This window comes from Macaca thibetana, chromosome 1 (genome assembly GCF_024542745.1).
Source record: "Macaca thibetana thibetana isolate TM-01 chromosome 1, ASM2454274v1, whole genome shotgun sequence".
Classification (NCBI taxonomy): domain Eukaryota; kingdom Metazoa; phylum Chordata; class Mammalia; order Primates; family Cercopithecidae; genus Macaca; species Macaca thibetana.
This window is the reverse complement of record NC_065578.1, coordinates 51083281-51110814: the sequence shown is the minus strand read 5'-3', so window position 1 is coordinate 51110814 and position 27534 is coordinate 51083281. Positions and strand designations below refer to the sequence as shown.

Sequence of the window (27534 nt, the reverse complement as noted above, 5' to 3'; positions counted from 1 at the left end):
AACAAGCCGTGTCCTGCTAAGGGGGCCAGAGGGAGGCTAAATGGGAGTTGAAATCAGCCTAGACTCCGAGTGCAAAGCCTTGTGTCCCGGTGTGGAGCTGCACTAGGAGAAAGGGCTCTTTGGTGTAATTCACACAAGGGTGCTGTCTCCTCACTAAGCCATGAGCAGAGGGGCAGCATCCATCCAGAGTGGGCACTGTCTCCACTCTGCACAAAGATGCAGTCCTGGGTTGAATCATATCCTCCCAAAAGATATGTTCAAGCCCTAACCTCTGGTACCTGTGAGTGTAAACTTATTTGGAAATAGCATCTTTGCAGATATAATCAAGTTAAGATGAGGCCATACTGCATTTGGGTAGACCCTAAATCCAATGACTGATGTCTTTAGAAAAGAAAAGAGAGGGAGATTCAGACAGAGGGACAAAGGGAAGAAGGCTTTCCAGGGACGGAGTCAGGGATTGGAGCACTGCAGCCATGAGCCAAGGAATGCAAAAGATTGCTGGCAGCCACCACAGGCAAAGAGATGGGCATGGAGCAGGTGCTCCCTCAGAGCCTCCAGATGCACTGTTGACACCTTGATTTTGGACTGCCAGCTCCAGAATTGTTAAGAGAATCTGTTTCTGTTTTCTGAAGCCACCCAGTTTTGTGGTACTTTGTGACAGCAGCCCTAGGAAAGGAACCCAGGTGCTATATGAGCTAGCAGAAGCCTGAGAGTAAAGCTCCCCCCGCCCTGCCCCCACAGTGTCCTGGTAGAAGATAGAAACACTCGAGGTACCCAAGAGATCCCAGCAGAAGTATGTGGGCCTCCTCATGGGTACTACGGCCTAACAGTATCCTGGAAGTGCCTGTTTCCTCCACCTTCACACACAAAGTAAACAGTATTTTGAAACTATAGGGCTACAAGAAAAATGAGAGGCAAACTCTCATTGGTTTGAGAAGATGACTAGGGCACACTTTATTTTATTATTATTTTTTGTTTATTTTGGGGGGCACACTCTAGATGAGAGCCTCTGCATATGCTATTCTTTGTACTCCTCTGTCCACCAAGCTCAGTTAGGCACCTCCTCTGGGAATCCACAGCCCCTTTTGCTTTCCTTTGCCATGGAACTTCCTGTGCTGTATTGCAATTTTCTGGTTATCTGTGGAGTAGATTGTCCAATGATGCAGAATACATTTTCCTGTGAAGTAAAACAAATAAGCAGTAGGCAAATGGCCATTAAGGGGTCTGGGGACCTCCTTAAACAAAGGAAATGAGACTCCAATAGTTTCACCAAGATGCAGAATTATTGAAGTGTGTTGAGGTAAACCACAGTGGCTCTGAACACAGGCCAGTAGCAGGGAAGGGCAACAAGTCCCTGGAATGTCACTTCCTTAGAGAAGTGACCCTATCACATACCTTCATCTTTTTTTTTTTTTTCTTTTTTGAGATGGAGTCTTGCTCTATTGCCCAGGCTGGAGTGCAATGGCACGATCTCGGCTCACTGCAACCTCTGCCTCCCGTATTTAAGTGATTCTCCTGCCTCAGCCTCTGGAATAGCTGGGATTACAGGCATGCGTCACTATGCCCGGCTAATTTTTGTATTTTTAGTAGAGACGGGATTTTGCCATGTTGGCCAGGCTGGTCTCAAACTCCTGACCTCAGATGATGTGCCCGCCTTGGCCTCCCAAAGTGCTGGGATTGATTACAGGCGTAAGCCACCGCGCGCAGCCTACCTTCATCTTATTTTGTTTTCTTCATTGCATTTATCATCATGAAATTATTTTATTTGTTTAATGAAAGTTCCATGATAACAGATATCTTGCCTGTGTTCATGCAGTACTGTCAGAGGCTTGGGCAAGTCACTTAGCCTCTGTTTTACTTAAAACCTCTGTTACAAAATCTCTCATTGATAAATGTACCAACCCCTTAGGGTGATCGTGAGGATTAAATGAGTTAATATTAGAACTTAGATCAATTCTAGCTAACATTTATATTGCTCTTACTAGGTTCCAGGCACTATTCTAAGCCCTTTATATATTCATCAATTTAATTCTCACAACAACCTTATGAGACAGGTTCTATTATTATCCTTATAAGTAATATTATTATCCCCAATTTATGATGAGGAAACAAAGAGGACAGTTAATCAGCCTAAGGTCATACAGTTAGTAAATACACAGCTGGGACTGAACTCCCAGAGTTTCCACCCTTAACCTCTACATTGTACTTCTGCCTAGTATAAATCCTTCTTGAATGAATACAGTTACCAAGAAAATGGAAATGGATGGAACCAATTAACTAACTCAGGAATCAGGACAGGTATTGAGGCGGAACAGTGGCTGGGGATCTGTGAGACAGTGATACTGGAATTTGCATCTATTCTAACTAAGCAGGCTTGGGTCTGGGAAAAGGGCTATCAGGGTTGATTTACAATGCAGTAAGTAGGAAGGAGCAAGGTAATTCTTGGTTAAGTACAGCCCCGGGGTAGGGAATTATCCTCCTTCGCATCCTGAAGAGCCCCTGAAACCTGGGCAGGGATTCACGCTGATAGCAAGAATATGGACGGGTGCTGGAAACACAGTCCCCATCACATCTCATGGGACACATTCAAAGGAACCCACTCCAGCACTGGCAGTAAGAGAGCAAAGAAGAAGACCTCTCTCAACTATTCGCGTTTCAACCTCCTCTGGCCTTGGCAGCTGCACCCAGCGTTTTATGGGATACTACTGGGCGATCCTTTAAGATACAGAGTGTTAGGTGACCCAGCTAGTTATGTGCGTCTTTGCCACCACTAGCAGTGAGCTTCTGGAGGTTGGGGAAGAACGTTTGGTTTCCTTTTCAATCCTCGGGTCCCACACAGGTTCTGGCACATTGAGGGTATCCAATGCCCATTTGTTGAATGAAGAGAACTGAATGCTTGTTCCAGATGGGATGGTACCTAGACAAGGCAGTTGCTGATATCTTAGATGTTTTAGCTGAAGGGTGGTGGTAGTGATGGTATTTTGGAAGGACATTGAGAGAATGGAGAAATCATAGTCTAGCTAGTTCTAGAGAGGTCTGTGAAGAAAATTGTTTGTTTAAGCCATCACAAATGTAAAGTCCTTCCTGGCCCAAGGTCTTATTTAAATCCTTTCCTAAAACCTCTGCAGTCTGCTTAAGTTGGACAATTCTTTTTGCTATATTTATTCAAGAACAAGTTGGTAACAGTACACAGAGTCTGCTATTGCGCACCTATGGGAACTGTTTTTCCTTTCTTTTGGGGGGCGAGGGAGAGTGTCAGGGTCTCACTCTGTCACCCAGGTTGGAGTGCAGTGGTGCAATCATAGCTTACTGTAAACTTGAATTACTGGGCTTAAGCAATCCTCCCACCTCAGCCTCCCAAGTAGTTAGGACTCAGTCTCATGCCACCATGCCTGGCTAACTCAAAAACAATTTTTTTGAGAGATGGGATCTCATATGCTGCCCAGGCTGGTCCTGAACTCCTGGCCTCAAGTGATCCTTTCACCTCAGTCTCTCAAATTACAGGCATGAGCCGCAATCCCCAGCCAGGGAGCTGTTTTTTCCAACTCCCTGCTTTTGCAAGAGCTGCCTGAATAAAATCTGTGCCTATAGAAAAGGAGGCCTCTAGCCCCTCATTAATGGTGTGCTTCTGCTTTGCACAGTAGATATACGGCATGTCTTTGAATCAGCTATTAATTGTCTACATTAAATACTTGGGTTTTCTCTGTATGACTCAATAAACCAACTCGTTAAAAGAACAGTAGCTAAAAATAAGTAGCTATTTTTCAGCATAGGGGTGTGTGTGTGTGTGTGTGTGTACAATATGCATATGTATGTATATATTTTACCCATCACATGAGCAGATTTCTTTACATTATATTAAAAATATGATTCTAGAAATACTTCTGTTCCATAAGACTGCTCATCCTCAGCAGATTAGATCTGCATAAATATCCCTTGACTGCTAGGATCAGGGTCACCCCTTTCCCTTTCTTCATTTGTTCGCTTTTCCAAAGGACTCCACTTATCTTTGTGCTGCTATAACAAAATACCCAAGACTGGGAAATTTATGAATGGCACAAATTTATTTCCTCACCATTCTGGAGGCTGGAAAGCCCAAGATAAAGGCTCCAGTATGACTGGTGTCTGGTGAGGGCTATTCTCTGCTTCCAAGATGGCACCTTGTTGCTGCATTCTCTGGAGGGGAGGAATGCTGCATCCCCACAAGGTGGGAAAAAATAGAAGGGGCAAAAAGGGCAAATCCCCTCCAGTAAGCAAGCCCCCTTCCTTTCTCTCTCTTCTTTCTTTCTTTTTCTTTTCTTTCTTTCTTTCTTTCTTTCTTTCTTTCTTTCTTTCTTTCTTTCTTTCTTTTTTCTTTCTCTCTCTCTCTCTCTCTCTCTCTCTCTCTCTCTTTCTCTCTTTCTCTCTTTCTCTCTTTCTCTCTTTCTCTCTTTCTCTCTTTCTCTCTTTCTCTCTTTCTCTCTTTCTCTCTTTCTCTCTTTCTCTCTTTCTTTCTTTCTTTCTTTCTTTCTTTCTTTCTTTCTTTCCTCTTGATGAAGTCTTGCTCTGTTGCCCTGTTGCCCAGGCTGGAGTGCAGTGGTGCAATCTTGGCTCACTGCAAGCTCTGCCTCCTGGTTTCAAGCAATTCTCTTGCCTCAGCCTCCTGAGTAGCTGGAACTACAGGCGCCTGCCACCACCACATCTGGCTAATTTTTGTGTTTTTGGTACAGATGGGGTTTCACCATGTTGGCCAGGCTGGTCTTGAACTCCTGACCTCAGGTGATCCACCCACCTCAGCCCCACAAAGTGCTGGGATTACAGGCATGGCCACAGCTACCGGTCCTCCCAGCAAGCCCTTTTTTTTTTTGAGACGGAGTCTTGCTCTGTCGCCAGGCTGGAGTGCAGTGGCACTCAGGGAATAATTTCCTAGGAGTACTGAGTCATTCATTCATTCAACAAATATTATAGAGCACTTACTTTGTGCTTCATATGATGAGAGTAACTAAGGATAAGGGTATGAATCAGGACTAGTGGAGCTTGGCAGGGAGAGAGACATATAAACCAATAAATGTGATATCAGAGTTAAAGACAGTCATAAAAACAACAAAAGTACTGTGGGCATCCAAAAGAAAGGAAGGACTGGTTTGATCTCAGGGTGGTCCTCAGCCACAGAGGATGGTACTTTAGAGCTAATATTTCTAAATTCCAACAGGTGCCCCCCTGTTTCTCTGGGATGATTTATTAATAAAGATTTATTAAGAGCCAAGTGTGGTGGCTCATGCCTATAATCCCAGCACTTTATTTGGGAGGCCGAGGCAGGTGGATCACCTGAGGTCAGGAGTTTGAGACCAGCCTGGCCAAAATGGTGAAACCCCATCTCTAATTTAAAAAAAAATAAGAAAAGAAAAAAAATTAGCTGGTTGTGGTGGTGGGCGCCTGTAATCCCAGCTACTTGGGAGGCTGAGGCCTCATCCAGCCCCGGTGACAAAAGCAGGACTCCATCTCAAAAAAAAGAAAAAAAAAAAGCCTGGCACGGTGGCTCACGCCTGTAATCCCAGCACTTTGGAAGGCTGAGGCAGGTGAATCACCTGAAGTCAAGAGTTTGAAACCAACCTGACCAACATGGTGAAACCCCGTCTCTACTAAAAAAAATACAAAAGTAGCCGGGCGCAGTGGCTCACGCCTGTAATCCCAGCACTTTGGGAGGCCGAGGCGGGCGGATCACAAGGTCAGGAGATCGAGACCATGGTGAAACCCCGTCTCTACTAAAAATACAAAAAATGAGCCGGGCGCAGTGGCGGGCGCCTGTAGTTCCAGCTACTCGGGAGGCTGAGGCAGGAGAATGGCGTGAACCCAGGAGGCGGAGCTTGCAGTGAGCCAGGATCGCGCCACTGCACTCCAGCTTGGGCGACAGAGCGAGACTCCGTCTCAAAAAAAAAAATACAAAAGTAGCCGGGCGTGGTTGTGAGTGCTTGTAATCTCAGCTACTGGGAAGGCTGAGGCAGGAGAATCACTTGAACCCAGGAGCTGGAGGCTGCAGTGAGCCAAGATCCTGTCATTGCACTCCAGCCTGGGCAATAGAGCGAGACTCAGTTTCAAAAAAAAAAAAAAAAAAAAAAAAAAAAATCTGTATTCGTAACCAATGAATCTCATTGCTTCTTGATCTCAACTGATCCTCCTGGAATTAGCAACAATCTCTCTTAAATTTCTTCATTTTTCCCCATTTCATTGATATTGCTGCAATTTTTTTTTTTTTTTTTTTTTTTTTTTTTGAGACGGAGTCTCGCTTAGTCGCCCAGGATGGAGTGCAGTGGCACGGCTCACTGCAAGCTCCACCTCCCGGGTTCACGCCATTCTGCTGCCTCAGCTTCCCAAGTAGCTGGGACTACAGGCGCCCGCCGCCACGCCCGGCTATTTTTTTGTATTTTTAGTAGAGATGGGGTTTCACCGTGTTAGCCAGGATGGTCTTGATCTCCTGACCTCGTGATTCGCCCGCCTCAGCCTCCTAAAGTGCTGGGATTACAGGCGTGACCCACCGTGCCCGGCCTATTGCTGCAGTTTACACCATCAATTTACCTCACCAGAAGAGCATAGTAGTTAAGAACACAGGTTCTGGAAACAGACTCTGTAGATTTGAATTCTGGTTCACTAGCTATGCATCTTTGGGAAAATTAATCTCCTTAATCTCTGTATAACTCAGGTTCCACATCTGTAAAGGCGGGATACTTCTTAGGGTTGCTGTGAGAATTAAATGAGTTAATATATATAAACTGCTTAGAAGAATACCTGGGAGGCAATAAATGCTAGCTGCCATACTCTTCCTGGTTTCTTTCTGTATCAGAGTTCTGGCAGGAATCAGAGGGCATACTCAAACTAGATAATTTGAAGAGTGCTTAATAAAGGAATCATTTATAAGATGAGCGCAGGGTTCAGGGAGACCAAAAAGGGATACAAAGTTTCCCCAGTGCTAGCTAGCAACAGCTTGCTAATCATCACTACCCAAAGGTAGTAACAAGGGCTGGGGTGGGAGTGATTTGATTACCAGAATCTGAAGAGAGCAACTGTGTGGCAGATCTTGTCTGCTAAGAGCAGTGACCTTTGGTGGAGAGAAGTGTCCTCACACAAAGACTCACTAGGGAAGGAGCTGGGGGATCAATTCTTGGACCTGTCTTTCCCTCTGACCTCTGATCTCCTACTGCTATCTCCCAATGCTGGACTCAACCAAAAGCCAGAGGGCAAAGGAGTCCAGCAGGAGCCCACATAGGTCAAACTTCAGGGATACGCAGCAGGTAGAGTAGAGGGAGTACAGCAGGTCTTCCATTAATGTCATTATGTTCAGCGACGTTTCATTATGATGCGGATGAAAAAATTGATTCCTGGCAGAGGCTGCTGTGTGTGAAGTCTGCACATTCTCTCCATGACTGTGTGGGTCTTCTCTGGGTACTCCAGTTTCCTCCCACATCCCAAAAATGTGCACATTAGATGAACTCATGTGTCTGAACGGTCCCATTCTGAGTGTGGCGTGTGTGTGAGTGTGCCCTGTGAGGGAATGCCGTCCTGTCCAGGGCTGGTTCCTGCTTTGTGCTCGGCTGCTGGGGTAGGCTCTGGCCACCTGTAACCCTGATCTGGAATAATTGGGAAAAGAATTATCTTATACTTATTTTTATTAATCTTTCTTAAATGTATGTATAGCTCACATTTATTATATTTCAAGGTTTAATATTGGAAGTGTTTTGGGTCTTTATTTAGATGTTTGATGATGTTTTGTGACCAGAAATATGCCATAGGAACTTAATTATTTATATCAATTAGCCTACAGCTAAATTGGTTTCTTTATACGTTGTTTCCCTTAGTCACAGTTTCCAAGAATCTATCGATGACATTGAGGACTTACTGTATCCTGGAGATGCAAACAGAAAATATCTAGCACACATTCCTCCTAGCCTTGCCCTCCTCCGTTCTTTGTCTTGCAGCCAGAACGATCTTTCTAAAGCAGAAAATGATCTTGTTCTGCCTCATCTGATGCACGCTGGTAGCTCCCCATTTCTCTCAGGATAAAGTCTTTACTCCTTAACATAAAATGCAGGGCTTAATAATTATCTCCAGTTCACCCCTCCAGTCTTAACTCTCGCCATTTTCCTCTCAACCTTTCCGGTTGAGCCATATGTAATTACTTTCAAACCTACAAGAGCATTCCTTTCTTTGACCTTACTTATGTCCTGGAACTCTGCTTGGAATGATCCTTCTCCCCTTTAATTCTCCTTCACTGAACTAATTCTTACTCATCCTTTACTTATACATAGAAATGAAGGGGTTTCTCTTACCCAGCTAGATTTTGGGGGAATCTAAGCTCTGTTTCTGTGGCAATGCTTTTTTTTTTTTTGAGACGGAGTCTCGCTCTTGTCACCAGGCTAGAGTGCAGTGGTGCAATCTCTGCTCATTGCAACCTCCGCCTCCCAAGTTCAAGTGATTCTCCTGCCTCAGCCTCCCAAGTAGCTGGGATTACAGGCATGAGCCATCACGCCCAGCCAGTAGCAATGATTTTCTGAAAGTAGTGGCATGTTGAGGCTTATATTTGGTAGTATTTTCATCTTTTATGTGGATTTTTTTTATTTTCATGAGGTTCTAATTATATATGATAGGTACTTAGCCTACAAGATAGTAGTGAAAATAATGAGTTGAGTTTGTAATGAGCTTATCAATATATAACTTCGAAGGGATCTTTTGAAAACCACTGAAACCTAATCTATATTCCTGGAATCTTGGGATGCTAAGATAGACTTCTAGGAGTCTTATTTGCATTGAGAAATATGGGAGCTATTTCCCAATGAGAAATATGGGAGCTATGGTAAGTATTCCCTTTGGAAAGATGAATGGGCTCTGACAGACAGGAAATCAGTCACATGAGTGGAATGTAGACAAAAGCTGCTTTTGACCTGTGGGCTGAAGAATGAGAAGAAAATAAAATGTAATAAAGGTTTGTTTTTTCAAAACTATATAGTCATCTTCTATATACCAGATAACATATTTTCTCCAAGTAGAAGTGAATTCACAATATTGAAGAACTTCTAGACTGGGCGCAGTGGTCATGCCTGTAATCCTAGCACTTTGGGAAGCCGAGGCAGGAAGATTGCTTGAGCCTGGCCAACATGGCGAAACCACCCACCTCCCCCAAACTCCGACCCCTGCACACCCTCCCCACTTCCCCCACCCTGTCTCTACAAAAAATACAAAAATTAGCTGGGCGTGGTAGCACACGCCTGCAGTCCTAGCTACTTGGGGGGCTTCAGCAGAAGGATCGCTTGAACCCCAGAGGTAGAGGCTGCAGTGAACTGAGGTCGTGCCACTGCACTCCAGCATGGGTGACAAAGTGAGACCCTGTCTCAAAACAACCAAAACCAGAACAACATCTATTGAATGCTCCTTTGACTCTTTTTTTGCAAACAAAACCCAAAACGAACAGACAAAAAACCCCAAAGGCTCTCATAATGGAGGAACATGGGTGGTGATTTAAAGGGAGATAGGATGTGTTCTGGCAAAATCCAGATGGAAAAGCTGCTTCTTTTTCCCCCTTAAGACCAAACATTCTTGTTGAAGAACAAGACACCCACTTCTGTGTCTCTAGCTCCACCTTGAGGTTTATCCAGAAATCACCTATTCTGGCCACAATGGGTGAATCAGGTTAAAAAGAGCCGAGATCTTTATGCTGTGCCAACAGCTCTTGAACGTGTACTTTGGGCCAGGCTCTGTAATAAGTGCTCTTTGAGCATAATGACACTTAATCCTCACAATAATCTTATGACAAATGTATTTTATAATGAGAAAAATTAAGATTAAGAGAGTTTCAAGAATTTAGGACTCGTCTAAGATCACACAAGTGGCAGAGGCAGGATTTGAACCCAGCATCTTCTAGGCCTTTGTTTTCATTCACTGCTGTCTGTGTATACACTTATGTGCACATCTATCACGTATGTTTTTCTTTTTCTTTACAACATGCTTGTACATCAATCATTTTATTTAATTCTCACAACAATTCTATTAAGTGGGAATTAATATCCTTTTTTTAGAAGAAGGTGAAGCTTAGAGAAATAACCTAATTTTCCCTAGGTCATATGGCTCTTAAGTAGTGAGTTTAACCCAGGGCTCCTTTCTCAACTATATGAATAACATGCAACTTCTCAAGCTGACTTGTGATGACTCCTCACAACTTCTTGTCAATAGTTCCTTGATATTACCAAAGAATTCATCTGAAGACTCTTGCAAACCCCCCTACTTTAGGAGTGACACTGTAGAATATAATTTCCAAACAAGACACATGTACAATGAGAAGAGTACAGTAAAGCAAAGTTAACACTTGGATGAGGTGGGGCACGGTGGCTCATGCCTGTAATCCCAGCACCTTGGCAGGCCGAGGTGGGTGGATCACTTGAGTTCAGGAACTCAAGACCACTCTGAGAAACATGATGAAACCCCGACATTACAAACAATACAAAAATTAGCCAGGCTGGCAAAATCCTGTCTCTACAAAAAATACAAAAATTAGCCAAGCATGATAGTACACACCTATAGTGCCAGCTACTCGGCAGGCTAAGGTGGCAGGATTGCTTGAGCTGGGAAGGCAGAGGGCCCTGGATGCTATAGGAGATTGACTAGGCTGATTTACTAATGGACATTTTCCCACAGACCAGCATCATGGTGCATGATCTAAACTGGCTCTGTAATGATGTTAAAAATTATTCCAGGTCAGGGACCACTGGGGTTCATCACTTTTGATTAATGGAAATGAATATTAATATTAAATCCATTAAATGCAAAATATATTTAGTGATGGTATGCTCCTACTGCTGGAATCTGCATTTTCTTTCTTTTTTGTGTGATGTCCCGTGTTTGCCTGCAAACACTTTCTGTCCTTCTGCCAATGGAACAGAAAATTTGAGAGTTGTGAGATAAACGATAACACCAAGTGCTGGAGGAAAGAAGACAGAGTATCTGTCTGTACCAGGAGAACAGGAGAAAGTTTAGAAACAGGGCTAAAGGACCAGGAAGTATTCTCTAGGTATAAATGTCTGGCTGTTAGGAATGGGAGAGAGTTGAGAGGACCTCCCAGGAAGAGGGGAAAGAAAGGGCAGATACAAGAAAGTCTGCACACAGAGTGGTGTGAGTAGGTTGTGTGACTCCTGATGGTTGAAGTTTAAAATCAGAAGGGAGATTTGAGTAGGCGCTTACTTCTCAATAGGCTGCTCTGTTTTCTAAATATACCAGAGCAATAGTAAATAAGCATTTAATGCAAAACTTGCCTTCTTAAAACAGTGACTTTGGGATCATCAAAATTGCATTGTAATTGAGGACAACAGAAGCACAGGGTAGTGAATAGATGACCTCAGGACAGCGTATTCTAGGCTGAGATAGAATACAGCATTCTCTTTCACCGCCTTTTTTTTTTTTTTTTTTTTTTTTTTTTTGATTCTGGGATGCATGTGCTGAACGTGCAGGTTTGTTACATAGGGATACATGTGCCATGTTGATTCGCTGCACTTATCTACCCATCATCTAGGTTTTAAGGCCTGCATGCATTAGGTATTTGTCCTAATGCTCTCCCTCCCCTTGCTCCCCACCCCCTGACAGGCCCCAGTGTGTGACATTCCCCTCCCTGTGTCCATGTGTTCTCATTGTTCAACTCCTACATACGAGAGAAAACATGCGATATTTGGTTTTTTGTTCCTGTGTTAGTTTGCTGAGAATGGTGGCTTCCAACTTCATCCATGTCCCTGAAAATGACATGAACTCATCCTTTTTTTATGACTGCATAGTATTCTATGGTGTATATGTGTCATATTTTTTTTTTATCCAGTCTACCTTTGATGGGCATTTGGAATGGTTCCAAGTTTTTTGCTATTGTAAATAGTGCTGCAATAAACATAAGTGTGCATGTGTCTTTATAGTAGAATGATTTATAATCCTTTGGGTACATACCCAGTAATGTGATTGCTCAGTCAAATGGTATTTCTGGTTCTAGATCCTTAAGGAATCACCACACTGTCTTCCACAATGGTTGAACTAATTTACACTCCCACCAACAGTGTAAAAGCGTTCCTGTTTCTCCACATCCTCTCCAGCACCTGTTGTTTCCTAGCTTTGTAATGAACGCCATTCTAACTGGCGTGAGAAGGTATCTCATTGTGGTTTTGATTTGCATTTCTCTAATGACCAGTGATGATGAGTTTATTTTCATATGTTTGTTGGTCACATAAATGTCTTCTTTTGCAAAGTGTCTGTTCATATCCTTTGCCCACTTTTTGATGGAATTGTTTGGTTTTTTTTCTTGTAAATTTGTTTAAGTTCCTTATAGATTCTGGATATTAGACTTTTGTCGGATGAATAGACTGGCAAAATTTTCTACCATTCTGTAGGTTGCCTGTTTAGTATGGTGATTGTTTCTTTTGCTGTACAGAAGCTCTTTAATTAGATTCCATTTGTCAATTTTGGCTTTTGTTGCAATTGCTTTTGGTGTTTTAGTCATGAAGTCTTTGCCCATGCCTATGTCCTGAATGGTATAGCCTAGGTTTTCTTCTAGGGTTTTTATGGTTTTACGTTTTATGCTTAAGTCTTTAATCCATCTTGACTTAATTTTTGTATAAGGTATAAGGGAGGGGCCCAGTTTCTGCTTTCTGCATATGGCTAACCAGTTTTCCCAGTACCATTTATTAAATAGGGAATCCTTTCCCCATTGTTTGTTTTTGTTAGGTTTGTTGAAGATCAGGTAGTTGTAGATGTGTGGTGTTATTTCTGAGGCCTCTGTTCTGTTCCATTGATGTATATATCTGTTTTGGTACCAGTACCATGCTGTTTTGGTTACTGTAGCCTTGTAGTATAGTTTGAAATCAAGTAGTGTGATGCCTCCAGTTTTATTCTTTTTGCTTAGGATTGTCTTGGCTATACAGGCTCTTTTTCGGTTCCATATGAAATTTAAAGCAGTTTTTTTTCATAGTTCTGTGAAGAAAGTCAATGATAGCTTGATGGAAATAGCATTGAATCTATAAATTACTTTGGGCAGTATGTTCATTTCCACGATATTGACTCTTCCTGTCCATGAGGATAAAATGTTTTTCCGTTTGTGTCCTCTCTTATTTCCTTGAGCAGTAGTTTGTAGTTCTCCTTGAAGAGGTCCTTCACGTCCCTTGTAAGTCGTATTCCTAGGTATTTTATTCTCTTTATAGCAGTTGTGAATGGGAGTTCACTCATGCTTTGGCTCTCTGCTTGTCCATTATTGGTGTATAGGAATGCTTGTGATTTTTGCACATTGACTTTGTATCCTGAGACTTTGCTGAAGTTGCTTACCAGCTTAAGGAGTTTTTGGGCTGAGACGATGGGGTTTTCTAAATATACCATCATGTCACGTGCAAACAGAGGCAATTTGACTTCCTCTCTTCCTTGAATTTGCATTTTCAAGGCAGTCCATAAAGAAGTGGATAATTCAAAGGAATGAATTAACTTTAAACCACAGGCATTTGATGTAGACCCTAGGAGTAGCTATTATTGGTGATAAAATGGTGTAATGGAAAAGCTGTGAGCTTTGTAGTAGGACCTAAGTCTGCATTCCTGCTCTGCCACTTGCTAGCTGTGTGTCCTTGGGCAAGTTATTAATGTTTCTGGCCTCAATTTCCTTATTGTTGAATGAGGAGTCAGTGGACTCAGAGGATACTAACTTTTGTAAATCTGTCTTATTTTTCATAGAAAGTAATTGCTAAAGTTGGTATACCAGTAAACAAATTGTCCTGTTAGAATCTAATGACTGATTTTCAATAGATGGAAGAAGTGGTCACACCATGAGTTAAGGTGCGAAAGCACTCAGTAGATCTTTGGGAAGTGAAATTTCGAAGAACATATACACAATAGGCAGAATAATGGCCTCCCAAAGATGTCCACGCCCTAATTCCTGGAATCGGTGAATATGTTAAGATATATGGCAAAGGAGAATTAAAATTACTTAAGAAATTAAGGTTACTAATCAATTGAATAGTGAGGTTATCTTGGATTATTGGAGTTGGCCCAACGTAATCTCAAGTATCCTTAAAAGTAAAATAGGCCGGGCGCGGTGGCTCAGGCCTGTAATCCTAGCACTTTGGGAGGCCGAGGTGGGCGGATCACAAGATCAGGAGACCATGCCGGCTAATACGGTGAGACCTGTCTCTACTAAAAATACAAAAAATTAGCCTGGCATGGTGGCGGGTGCCTGTAGTCCCAGCTACTCGGGAGGCTGAAGCAGGCGAATTGCTTGAACCTAGGAGACGGAGGTTGCAGTGAGCCGAGATTGCTCTACTGCACTCCAGCCTGGGCGACAGAGCCAGACTCTGTCTCAAAAAAAAAAAAAAAAGAAAAGAAAAAAGTAAAATAGAGAGTCAGAGGAAGATACAACTATGGAAGACAGACAGAGAGATACAATGTTGCTTGCTTTGAAGATGGAGGAAGAAGAACACACGCTAAAGAATGTGAGCAACATCTGGAAGCTGGAAATAGCAAGGAAACAGACGATCTTCTAGAGCCTTTAGGAAAGAATGCAACTCTGCCCACCCCTTAATTTTAGGCCAGTGAGAACTGTGTCAGACTTCTACAGAACTGTGAAATAATACATTTGTATTGTTTAAGCCACTACGTTTGTGGTAATTTGTTACAGCAGTAATAGAAAACTAATACAACCCACATAAGTCCATTACTGTGTCCAGACTTGTTACCTGTTTCCTATAGTGGAGTGGAAAAACCACTGGACTTGGAAGTTGTGGTTTTCTTTTTTTTTTTTTTTTTTTTTTTTGAGACGGAGTCTCACTTTATCACTCAGGCTGGAATGTAGTGGCACAATCTCGGCTCACCCTCCGCCTCCCGGGTTCAAGCAATTCTCTGCCTCAGCTTCCTTAGTAGCTGGGATTACAGGTGCCCTCCATCACGCCTGGCTAATTTTTGTATTTCTAGTAGAGACAGGGTTTCACTGTCTTGGCTTGGCTGGCCTTGAACTCCTGACCTCGTGATCCACCCACCTCTGCCTCCCAAAGTGCTGGGATTACAGGCGTGAGCCCTTGTGCCCGGCCAATGCATCCTATACATGTAGGAAATTATTATTTACAGTGCCTGATACATAATTAGTAGGCAAAAAACATTTGCTAAGTGAGACTAATTATTACTTGACAGTCCTTGGGATGTGGAAATGTGATTGCAAAACATGTGTTAGCTACTTTGGGGAGGAAAAGAGATCATATATAGTATCTACTCCTCAATTAATTACAATATAATTAGGGAGGTAATATTCATGAGAAGATTTAAACAGGAGTTCAAAATTTATATAAGACAATAGTACAAGAGAAGTCACAGGTTATACATGATTTACTGCCAAGGAAGTGATACCAACAACATGTATCCCAAGTTCAGGTATGGAATAGATACAGGCTGTAATAGTCAAAGTTCAGGTATGGAATGAGTGTGGGCTGTAATAGTCAAAGAAGGCTTCTAGGAGGAGGTAGGTCTTCAGCAGGATCTTGGAGAGTGTGGGTAGAGGAAGAATAATTGCTACTGTTACCCCCACAAACATCATTTTTCTGCCCACAATTTCAGGAATTTACATTGTTCATTTAAGACACTGATAGTTCCAATGTTTCAAATGGTACCCTTTTTGTCTCCCTTCTGTTATAACATTTTTCCTTTTTATTTTGAAATAATTTCCAACTTACAGGAAAGTAACAAGAACTGTACAAATAAGTCACTTTTTCCCCTTTGAGAGTAGGTCACCCCGATGATGTTCCATCATTCACAAATTCTCAAAATCAGGAAATTAACACTGATGTATTACTATCATCTAATCCACAGAACCCATTTAAGTTTAAGCAGTTATCCCAATAATGTCACTGAAAGTGATGCATTTAGTTATATCTCATTAATCTTTAATCAGAACAATTCTTTAGTCTTTCTTCGACTTTCATGACCTTGCTACTTGTAAAGATTATAGGTGAGTTATTTTATAGAATATCCCTCAATTTGATTTGTCTGATGTTTCTTCTTGATTAGATTCAAGTTATGCATTTTGGGCAGGAATAGCACAGAAGGCATGCTGGGTTTTTCCTCATGACATACCATCAGGCTGTAGCAATTTCAATTGTCTCCTTACTAATATTATTAATTTACAGATTAAATGGTGTTTGCCAGGTTTTTCCACTGTTAAGTTATCTTTGTCTCTTCTTAATCAAGAAGTATTTTGTGGGGAGATACTTTGAGACTATGTAAATATTCCATTCCTCATCAGATGTGTACCAAGAAGTTTAGCATACATAGATGTTTCTTGGTTGATTCATTACTGTTATGATGGCCAAGTGGGGATTTTCTAATTCCATCATTGCTTGTACATTTATTGTTGGCATTATACTGTAATAAAAAGTTTTCTCTTTTCATTCACTCATTCATTCAGCAGTTTAGACACATTACTTCCTATTTTACACAATGAGTTATAATTTGTTACTATTGTTATTTATTTTGAGGCTCAGATTGTCCACATTCTGGCCCTGGGAGTGAGAGTCCCTTCAAGCTAGCCTCTGGGTCTTTTTGACATGTCCTCATTATTCTATGAATAGTTCTTTACTTTGTGGCTTAGCAAGATGTTCCAGGTTCATCTTGTACCTTGTCTGCCCTAGCCTTGGAATCAGTCATTTCTCCAGGAAGCCCTGGTTCTTTTTATTGGAAAATGGCCTTTTAGTAAAGAATGCATTTGGAAACCAAAATGGAGGCATTAGGTGTGCTCATTGCTGTTGGGTGTCACTGCTCCTAGGTCCTCTTAGTGAACATAGCTAGAGAATATGCGTGTGTATACACACACACACACCCACACACACCCCTTACTATTTTTGAGACAGAGTCTTGCGTTGTCACCCAGGCTGGAGTGCAGTAGTGCAATCTCGGCTCACTGCAACCTCCGCCTCCCGGGTTCAAGTGATTCTCCTGCCTCAGCCTCCCAAGTAGCTGGGACTATAGGCGTGCGCCACCCCACCTGGCTAATTTTTGTATTTTTAGTAGAGACAGGGTTTTGCTCTGTTAGCCAGGCTGGTCTCAAACTGCTGACCTCAGGTTATCCACCCGCTTCGGGCTCCCAAAGTGCTGGGATTACAGGCATGAGCCACCGTGCCAGACCACACACACACACACACACACACACACACACACACACATCTATGTTTTATTCTATGTCCACCTATTGCAAATCATGAGTTTACACAAATACCTACAATTCCAATCCAACACCACAGAGTTCATTCTAATTTTCTGCTTTTCCATATTTGTAACTCCTTACACCCACTGTGAGAAGCCTGGCTCCCATTTCCCATTATCTTCAATATATTTATTTATTTGGTAAATCACCCCTCTTTGTAACCAATCTCCCATTGTTACTGTGGCCCTCACCTCTCCGCTCCTTACTCTGCTTGAATTCTGACACTGCACCATCAGCCTATGTGGTCACCCTCCTTAACTGTGCATGCTCTAACAAATATCATCATGCTGTTACCACACATGCTGGGCACAGGTGCCAGGCTTGCTTAGCTCTACCCTAAGTAAATGACTTTTAGACACAATTATTTAGAAAGGTAGGCAGGCTGTTGGAAAGCCAGATGCTTTCTTAATGAGAGTTATCAACTGTCATTTTTGTGTCATTTTGTGTATATGTTATAACATTTGTTACTTCGCATATTACATTTAAAGCTTAGACTGGGGGGTTGGTTGGGCACAGTAGCTCACACCCTGTAATCCCAGCACTTCGGGAGACCAAGGTGCTTGAGTGGATCGCTTGAGCCCAGGAGGGCAAGACCAGCCAGGGAAACATGGTGAAAGCCTGTTTCCAAAAAATAAAATTAAATAAAATAAATAAAGCTTAGACTTGGGGTGTTAACCCCAAGCAAGAGAGAATATCAATGATCAAATTAACACATCATAAGCCTATTTATTCTAGGTATGTGACAGGCAACATGTAAGAGATGAAAGAATATAATCTTTGGAATCAGACACTCATGGTTTGCAATTTTGGTAGTCCCACTTTCTTATTGTTGATTTTGTGCAAGTTATCTAACTTCTCTCAACCTCAGTTTCTTCATCTATAAACTGGTGAATAACAGATTTAGGTTCCTGCGAGGATTAAGTGAGTCAATGAAAGTAACAGTCTTAGAGGCCGGGCGCAGTGGCTCATGCCTGTAATCCCAGCACTTCCGGAGGCCGAGGTAGGTGGATTACCTGAGGTCAGGAGTTCAAGACCAGCCTGACCAATGTGGTGAAACCCTGTCTCTACTAAAAATGCAAAAATTAGCTGGGCATGGTGGCAGGTGCCTGTAATTCCAGCTACTCAGGAGGCTGAGGTAGGAGAATTGCTTGAACCCAGGAGACAGAGGTTGCAGTGAGCCGAGATTGTACCACTGCACTCCAGCCTGGGCAACAGAGCGAGACTCCATCCCCGCCACGGTCCCCACCCCCGCCAAAAAAAAAAAAAAAAAAAAAAAAGAAAGTAACAGTCTTGGCACAAAGTATTACAGTTACTCAAGAAACAGAAACTACCAGCTGGGCTTGGCTTCAAGACATGTGAAATTTAAATAAGGAAAAAAAAAAAAGCAAATATCACATTTACCAGTTCCCACAAAAGCAGAACTTTCTATACTACTACCTATCCTTTCAGTCTCAACATTGACTTTGTATGTTTCAAAACAAAAAACAAAAAACAAAAAACAAAAAAAAAGAGGAGGCTGGTGACTGTCAGAAGGGAACTCTTTAAAATTCCTGCTGCTTCTTTCTTCCTAAAACTATTTAAAATTTTTGCTGCATTTTCACCTATCTGTGTCTCTTTCCTTCTAGGCCCAATGATAATGATCTTCCTCTCCAATTTAAGGCTAATCCCACTCTTCTGTTTCTCCAGGGATCTTGAAACTTCAATTTCCCATATCATTCATTCATCAATTTGACAAGTATTTATTGAATACCCACTACGTGCCAGGCCCCATTTTTGACTCTAGGGATGTAGTGGGGAACAAGACAAATGAAGTACCAACTTTCTCATGGGCCTATAATATAGAGAAGGTATATAGACAGTGAGCTAATAGACAAATAATATAATTTCAGATGATGAGTATTATTTTAATTAATTATTTTTCTGAGACAGGGTGTTGCTCTGTCATCCAGACTGGAGCACAGTGGCATGATCATGGCTCACTGCAGCCTCACCCTCTTGAGCTGAAGCAACCCTCCCACCTCAGCCTCCCAAGTATCTGGCGTGCACCACCACACCTGGCTAATTTGTGTGTGTGTGTGTATTTTTTGTAGAGATGGGGTTTCACCATGTTGCCCAGGCTGGTCTCAAACTCCTGGCTTGAGCAACCCACCCACCTCAGCCTCCCAAAGTGCTGGGATTATATGTGTGAGCCACCACGCCTGACCATCAGTACTATTTTAGGTAGAATAAGAAAAGGCCTCTTTAACAGTGACATGTTTGCTGACATATGACTGGTGTGAAGAACTCAGCTATGCAAAATTTGGAGTAAGAACACTCCAGGCAGAGGAACAGAGGTAATGGCCCTAAAGCAGGAACTACTCTAGTGTGTTGAAGGACATTAAAAAGCCAGTGTGGACTGGAGCAAAAAGCTGAATGGTAGATGAGATGGCAGACTTAGAGGAAGCACAGAAATAATTAATAAGTAAGCCATATAAGTGATAGCAAGCAGCTGGATTTTATTCAAAGTGCAAAAGAATGCCATGATGGGTTTCTTAAAAGCAAATAATATAATTAGATTTTTAAATATCATTTTGTGTCTTCACATTCTTCTTTCCAGGCAGAGCATCAAAATGTGTATCTTTAGTCCAGAGAGGAGGAACAACTTAGCTGGATTTGTGATAAAATAATCTTCCATTTGTCATATTTTTTAGAGTCACTTCTAATTTATCATGAAGTTTTGAACATCAAATTCTTCTAGAACTATGTTTCTAGTATAGGAGAAAACTTTGTTTGTTTGTTTGTTTTTGAGATGGAGTCTCACTGTGTTGCCCAGGCTGGAATACAGTGGCGTAATCTCAGCTCACTGTAACTTTTGCTTCCTGTGTTGAAGGGATTTTTCTGCCTCAACCTCCCAAGTAGCTGGCATTACAGGCGTGTGCCACCATGCCCGGCTAATTTTGGTATTTTTAGTAGAGACAGGGTTTCACCATGTTGGCCAGGCTGGTCTCGAACTCCTGACCTCAGGTGATCCACCTGTCTTGGCCTCCCAAAGTGCTGGGATAATAGGTGTGAGCCACCATGCCTGGCTGAGAAAACTATTTTTATCATCACACAAATTGCGTGGTATATTGCGCACACATTCAGTTTCGGGGAGAAGACTCCATAAGAACATGCCTACTTCTTGACCTAGATACAAAGCTGTCAAATGTGGATAGCAATAAGTGGGTGGGACAATTAATAGCTAGAGCTCCAAAGGTATAATGTCTTAGAGCATGGGCCCTGGACAAAATGTTGAAGTGGGTAATATTTCTCTTGTTACCTACCTCTTCTTTCTATGTCTTTCCCCCTAGATCTAGCAATCTCTTCACCTGCCCCAGGTTCATAGTGATCTGAAGCTGCCTAGAGTGTGCTTCAAACTAGAGGAAATAAAACATATCCATTCACAAAATGGGTTAGTTTCTCACTCCTTTCGAGGGTGTTATTGGCATTTAACAGGAGTTATTAAAAGGGACATGAATCACTAATGGGGGAATTTTAGACATTAAAGCAAGGGGGAGATAATTTTGGGTTTAAGACGTTAATGGGCTCATACCATTCCAATCTACTCAATGTAGAATCAACATTTCACATTTCTGCCTTATCCTGACTTTCAATTATAAAGATGGATAATTAAGAATAATTTATCTTTTAATTTTTAAAAGTAAGGCTCAGGCCGGGCACGGTGGCTCACGCCTGTAATCCTAGCACTTTGGGAGGCCGAGGCAGGTGGATAACCTGAGGTCAGGAGTTCGAGACCAGCCTGGCCAACATGGCGAAACCCCATCTCTACTAAAAATACAAAAAATTAGCCAGGTGTGGTGGCGCATGTCTGTAATCCCAGCTACTTGGGAGGTTGAGGCAAGAGAATTGCTTGAACCTGGGAGTCAGAGGTTGCAGTGAGCTGAGATCACACCATTGCACTCCAGCCTGGGCAACAGAGTGAGACTTATCTAAAAAATAAGTAAGGCTCAGATCTGTCCCTCTTGCAGATAGAGAGTCATTGCATTGACTAAATTAACTTTCAAAGGCAGGAATCGAACACAGAAATGAGCTGTTTTTAATTTTCATGATTTCTAAACTTTCACCAGAATAATAGGGAGACAAGACTCACTAAATCTGATGGGAGGGAAATCCTTGAGGTAAAAATGGAAAGGAGTTTAGGGTGACTGAAGATGAAGTGGAAATGTAAAAAAGCCTTTAAATACTACACTCTAAGAAAGTCTGTCAGGGTCTGAAACCGAACAAATATTTAAAAATTAAAAATAGAGAAAAAGTCTGGGTTGAGCTCAGTTGTGCACACCTGTAATCCCAGCAGTTTGAGAGGCCAAGGTGGGAGGACTGCTTGAGGCCAGCAATTCAAGACCAGGCTGGGCAACATAGTGAGACCCCCATCTCTTAAAAATAAATTAGCCAGGCACGGTGGTGCATGCCTGTAGTCCCAATTACTTGGGAGGCTGAGGTGGGAGGATTGCTTGAGTCTAGGAGGTTGAGATTGCAGTGAGCTATGAATGCACCACCACACTCTAGCCCGGGTGACACAGAAAGACCCTGTCTCAAAAAAGAAAAGAGAACGTCTCAGTAAATGAGGTTAAAAATTATAATCTTGTATTGTTTAACTTTATTGGGGATCTCAAGTTCTTTTTAACTTTCTGATGCCTCAGTTTCCCTTTTTTTTGGAGACAGAGTCTCACTCTGTTGCCCAGGCTGGTGTGAAGTAGCACAATCTTGGTTCACTGCAACCTTGGCCCTCAGTTTCCTATATAATAGTTATACTTTGGCTGGGCGCAGTGGCTCATGCCTGTAATCCCAGGATTTTGGGAGGCCGAGGCGGGCAGATCACTTGAGCCCTGGAGTTCACGACCAGCTCACACAACATGGAGAAACCCTGCCTCTACAAAAAGTACAAAAAATTAGCCAGGCATGGTGGTGCATGCCTGTGATTGTGGTTCCAGCTACTCGGGAGGCTGAGGCAGGAGAATCGCTTGAGCCTGGGAGGCAGAGGTTGCAGTGAGCCATGCTCATGCCACTGAATTCCAGCTTGGGTGAGAAAGCTAGACCCTGTTTCCAAAAAGGAAAACAAAAACAAAAACAAAAACAAAGTAATAGCTTAATTTACCTGTTTCCTCTGAGGAATACTCTTTATAATACAAATGAAAGATGGTAACTTTCTAAATTATTTTAAATAGGAAAACAGTACTTCTGGTTTGGAAGTCCTGGCTATGCCCATTGGTCATTTGTGAGTTTCATCTGAATAGGTATTTATCTTTATATCTGAAGACACCAGACTAAAATACTTCTGAGATCCCTTGCCAATTCTTATATTTTATATATCTAATCTGAGACTTCTTCTTCTTTGAGACGGACTTCAATTCTCGCCTCAGCCTCCCAAGTAGTTGGGATTAAAGGCATGTGCCACCCAAGTAGCTGGGATTACAGGCGTGTACCACCACAGCTGGCTAACTTTTGTATTTTTAGTAGAGACAGGGTTTTGCCCTGTTGGCCAGGTTGGTCTTGAACTCCTGGCCTCAGTTGATTCCCCTGCCTTGGCCTCCCAAAGTGCTGGGATTACAGGCATAAGCCACTGCACCAGGCCTCTGATCTGACACTTCTAACATGTGCTGTGGGATCAGAATTGTATTGGGCTCAGCATCAGAGGTATTTTTCCTGTGATCATACAGGTTTTCTTCTTAACACCCTGGTAGTTCCTTCTCAGTCTCTTTTGTGAGTTCTTCCTCTTCTATAAGTTCCTTGAGGCTTTCTCCTTGGGCCCTTTCTTCACTTCCCAATCTCAATGTAGGTGATCTCATTCAATAAGCTTTGGTTACCACCTAGAAACCAATAAACCTCAAATTTTTATGTCCAATTTAGGTCTCTTTTCTGAGCTTCAGACCTGTTCTTCATCTGTGTATCTCATGAATAACTCAAACTTAATATGTCCAAAACTGAGCTAGTATACTCTTCTCCTACCAAAACTGCTCCTTTTTCAGAATTTCCTGTTTATTGAGTTACTGGCACCATTATCGATCCATCCAGAAAACCAGAGAGCAGGGAGTTATACCTAACACTTCTCTCTTCATTCTGCCACATCAAATCAATTACTACCTAAACCTGGGCAATTCTACTTCCTGAATACATATTATTTACCTACATCTTTCCATCACCACTATCACTCCTCAAATCCAAGGTATCATCTTCTATTGCCTATTTCAGCAGCCTTCTAACTGCTCTCTTTTCTTCCAGTCTTACCTTTGCCCCCACTATCCAATGTTTTTCATATATGAGCCAGAGTGGTCTACTTGGAAAACACTTGTGATCATACCCTCTCTTTTATTTTGTTCAACCATTATCTACTGAGTACCACAGTGTGCCAGAAACTATTCTAGAAGCTGGGGATCCAGTGATATATAAGAGATCAGGCAATGACCTCTTACTCATAGAAGGTTCTATATGATCTCGACCATGGACTCCTTTCCCCTTTGATTCCAGATTAGTACACTAAAATTTAGCCATACTGACTTGCTTTCTCAGGGCTTTTGAACAAGTATGTATATTCCTACACCCAATTCCTATACATTTTACAAACGTTAATTTAAATATCCCCTTTTTTTTTTTTTGAGTTGGAGTCTCGCTGTCATCCAGGCTGGAGTACAGTGGCACGATCTTGACTCACTGTAACTTCCGCCTCCCAGGTTTAAGTGATTCTCCTGCCTCAGTCTCCCTAGTAGCTGGGATTACAGACGCATGCCACCATGCTCAGCTAAACTTTAAAAAATTTTTTTATTTTTAGCAGAGACAGGGTTTCAACATGTTGGCCAGGCTGGTCTCAAACTCCTGACCTCATGATCTAATCAGCCCACCTCTGCCTCCCCAAGTGCTGGGATTACAGGGGTGAGCCACCGTGCCTGGCCCATTTCTCTTCTTTAGAGTAACTCTCTGACCAGTCTAGGTCCCTTTGTATATATCTTTCCAGAACTACTCACAATTATAAATTTAAAATTTGTGTGTTTGTTTAATGTCTGTCTCTCCCACTAGTTCTCTTTTATGTTCCAAGAGAACAGGAAAATTTCTTGTTCATCACTGTATTCCCAGTGTCTGGCACATACCACGAGCTCAATTTGTTGGCTGAATGAAGAATGGACTGCCTCATGTGTGCTATGGAGTTAGAATTGTGTTGGGCTCAGCATCAGAGGTATTTTTCCTGTGTGTGTTACCATATGTCTACAGTCTGGTAACCGGTAAGATTCAGAGACTTTTATTTTTATTTTTATTTTTTATTTTGAGACAGAGTCTCACTCCGTTGCCCAGCCTGGAGTGCAGTAGCACAATTTCCACTCACTGCAATCTCCACTTTCCGGGTTCAAGCAATGCTCTGGCTCAGCCTCCTGAGTAGCTGGGATTACAGGCGCCCGCCACCACAAAGAGACTTTTTTTTTTGAGACAGCGACTTGCTCTGTCGCCCAGGCTGGAGTGCAGTGGTGCAATCTTGGCTCACTGCAACCTCCGCCAGAGACTTCTTTATAAAGCAGCTCACACTTCAGGATGCAATCTTTGTCTTTTTTTTTTTTTTTTTTTTTTTTTTTTTTTTGAGACAGGGTCTCACTCTATCACCCAGGCTGGAGTGCAGTGGCATGATCATGGCTTGCTGCAGCCTTGACCTGCTGGGCTCAGGTGATCCTCCCACCTCAGCCTTTCAAGTAGCTGGGACTATAAGCATGCATCACTACACCCAGTTAATTCTTTGTATTTTTTGTGGAGATGGGTTTTCTCTATGTTCACTGGTCTCAAACTCCTGGGCTCAAGCCATCCATCTTCCTCGACCTCCCAAAGTGCTGGGACTACAGACACACGCCATTGGATCCAGCCCACCTTTGTATCTAGTTAGAAAAATTTAATTAAAAACCACTGCTGTGAACTAGATGCAGTAGTTTATGCCTATAGTAATCCCAGTGATTTGGGAGGCTGAGGTGGGAGGATGGCTTAAGGCCAGGAGTTTGAGACCAGCCTGGATAGACATAGTGAGAACTCATCTCTAAACGAACAAACAAAACCAACAACAACCTCCTGCTCTGAAGAAGGGAAGTCTAGTGGAGTTGCTTAGTTTAAAAACTGGTAAGTTCTTGAAGAGATGTATGGAAACAAACTGGGATATTTGAACAGTATTTTTCAATTTACCTCATCTACTGCTCCAGTTTAGGTTGCATCATTTTCTACCTAAATCATTGTACCCTTCCTCCCTAGCTCCTTATCTTCCTATCCCATACAATTTGTCTTCATTGCATTTATTGTTTTTTGGACATGTGAGACAAAGTAGCAAACATAAGAAGCCATGTCTGCTCATTCTGTTTACCAGCAGAATTTCACAAACTCTCTGGCCAGCAGAATTTCACAGCCTCAGACAGTGACTATGCACAGCCCTCCAGAATACCCTGAAGATAAGTAGGATAGAGCACAAGTTCCCATGTCTCTTGCCTGAATTACTGCATTTTTAGAAAAGATAAATCCAACGATCCCTGACCTTGCCTCTTCCTGTACATGTCTGACAGGATTAATGACTATGCCTCCATAATCTATAAACAAGTGTTCTCTTCCACCCAAACCTTCGTGAGATTTTGCTCTAGTGTAACTCCTGAGTACATTTTTTTCTTTTTTATTAGAGACAAGGTCTTGCTCTGTTACAGCAAGAATGCTAGACTAGAATGCCAGGCTAGAATGCAGTGGCACAATCATAGCTCACTGTAACCTCAAACTCAGGGGTTCCAGCAATCCTTTTACCTCTGCCTCTCCCGTAGCTAGGACTACAGACATGTTCTACTACGCCTTGCTTTTTTTTTTTTTTATGTGTGTGGAGACAGAGTCTTGATATGTTACACAGGCTGGTTGTAAACGCCTGGCCTCAAGCAATCTTTCTGCCTCAGCCTCCTTAAGCACTGGGATTACAGGCCCGAGCCACCACCACAGCCCTTCTAAGCACATTTGATTTAACTTCCAAGCACATGCAGAGCGGCCACCACCTGTATATAAGCTGCGGGCTGAAACACTGCTTTGGAGCAGTCAAAAAAACTCTCTGACTCTCCCAGGTGGCAGTCCTCAGTAAGACTTCTGAAGAAAGCTAACTTGAATTATTCAAAAGCCTGATTTTCTTTAGTTGACATATTTTACTGTTCCTTCCCATTAGAATGCAAGCTCCACGAAGGCAAGGCTTAACATTTTTGTTGTTGTTGTTTAGACAGGGTCTCACTGTGTCAATGAGGCTGGAGTGCAGTGTTGCAATCATGGCTCACTGCAGCCTCGACCTCCCGGACTCAAGCGTTCCTCCCGTCTCAGCCTCCTGAGTAGCTGGGACCACATGCACGCACCACCACCCCCCCTGGCTAAATTAAAAAAAGAATTTTGTAGAGACGGGGGTCTCACCATGTTGCCCAGGCTGGTACCAAATTCCCGGGCTCAAGCAATCCTCCCGCTTCGGCCTCCCAAAGTACTGGGATTATAGGTGTGAGCTACCACGCCCAGCCTAAGGCAAGTTTTATTTTGTTCATGGTTGTATTCCTTGCATTTGGAACTCAGAAGAGGTCTCGAAAACCTCGAAGATACAGTAACTACCAACACATCTCCCTGCTTCAAGTCTTTCTCCATTCATTCATATGCATGAGCTAGGATCTCTTACCCCATGGTGTCAGTATAGTGCATCTTATTAATTTCGGCTGCTTTTTAGCTTTCATTTATGTTTGTATTTCCGTCACATTTTACATTGCTCACCAAAGGCCACTGCTAGCGGGAAAAACTGCGAAAGGAGACTTGAGGGCAGCAGACGCTGTAGCTGCTCAAAAATTGGCCGAATTTAACAGTAGGCTGGAGGAGCTAAAAAATGTTTTCGCACAGAAGAGTGAGCACGTCCAGACCGGTCTTTTTAGCACTTTCTTAGGCCTTGAGGATGAAACCCCACCAGCTTACGGCCGGCTGTAGGGTAGAAAAGAGCCAGTTAGTATTTGCGGCGCTGGGAAGTAGCGTCCATCCGGCGGGTGTAGGAAAATACTTCCGGCGTTCTGGTTTTTTACGTGCTGAGTCACAGCCTAAGTCTTGCCCTGGGTCCGAGGGGTAGGGTACTCAAACTATGACACGAATGGGAAATTTTAAAACTTTGGAATTAATTCTCTGCACTCGTTTCTCAGTTTTCTCATTAGGGGAATATTTTTCTATGAGACGCGGAGGACTACTCAATGGTTGTTACAAAACACTCCCTGCGTACGTCATAGACGCGCCAGGTGCCCTTCTTCCGTCGTCCTCCGCGCCAC

The 27534-nt window shown here is 42.6% G+C and overlaps 1 long non-coding RNA gene across 1 annotated transcript; it reads right to left on the bottom strand.

Moving 5' to 3' along the window:
• Positions 1 to 1126: 1126 nt before the first annotated feature.
• LOC126962615 (uncharacterized) lies at positions 1127 to 27523 on the bottom strand. The gene is made up of 2 exons (XR_007728737.1): positions 26907 to 27523; positions 1127 to 1177 (listed from the first exon to the last, which is right to left on the bottom strand). It is a non-coding gene; the product is annotated as an uncharacterized LOC126962615 (long non-coding RNA).
• Between the last annotated feature and the right edge of the window lie 11 nt (positions 27524 to 27534).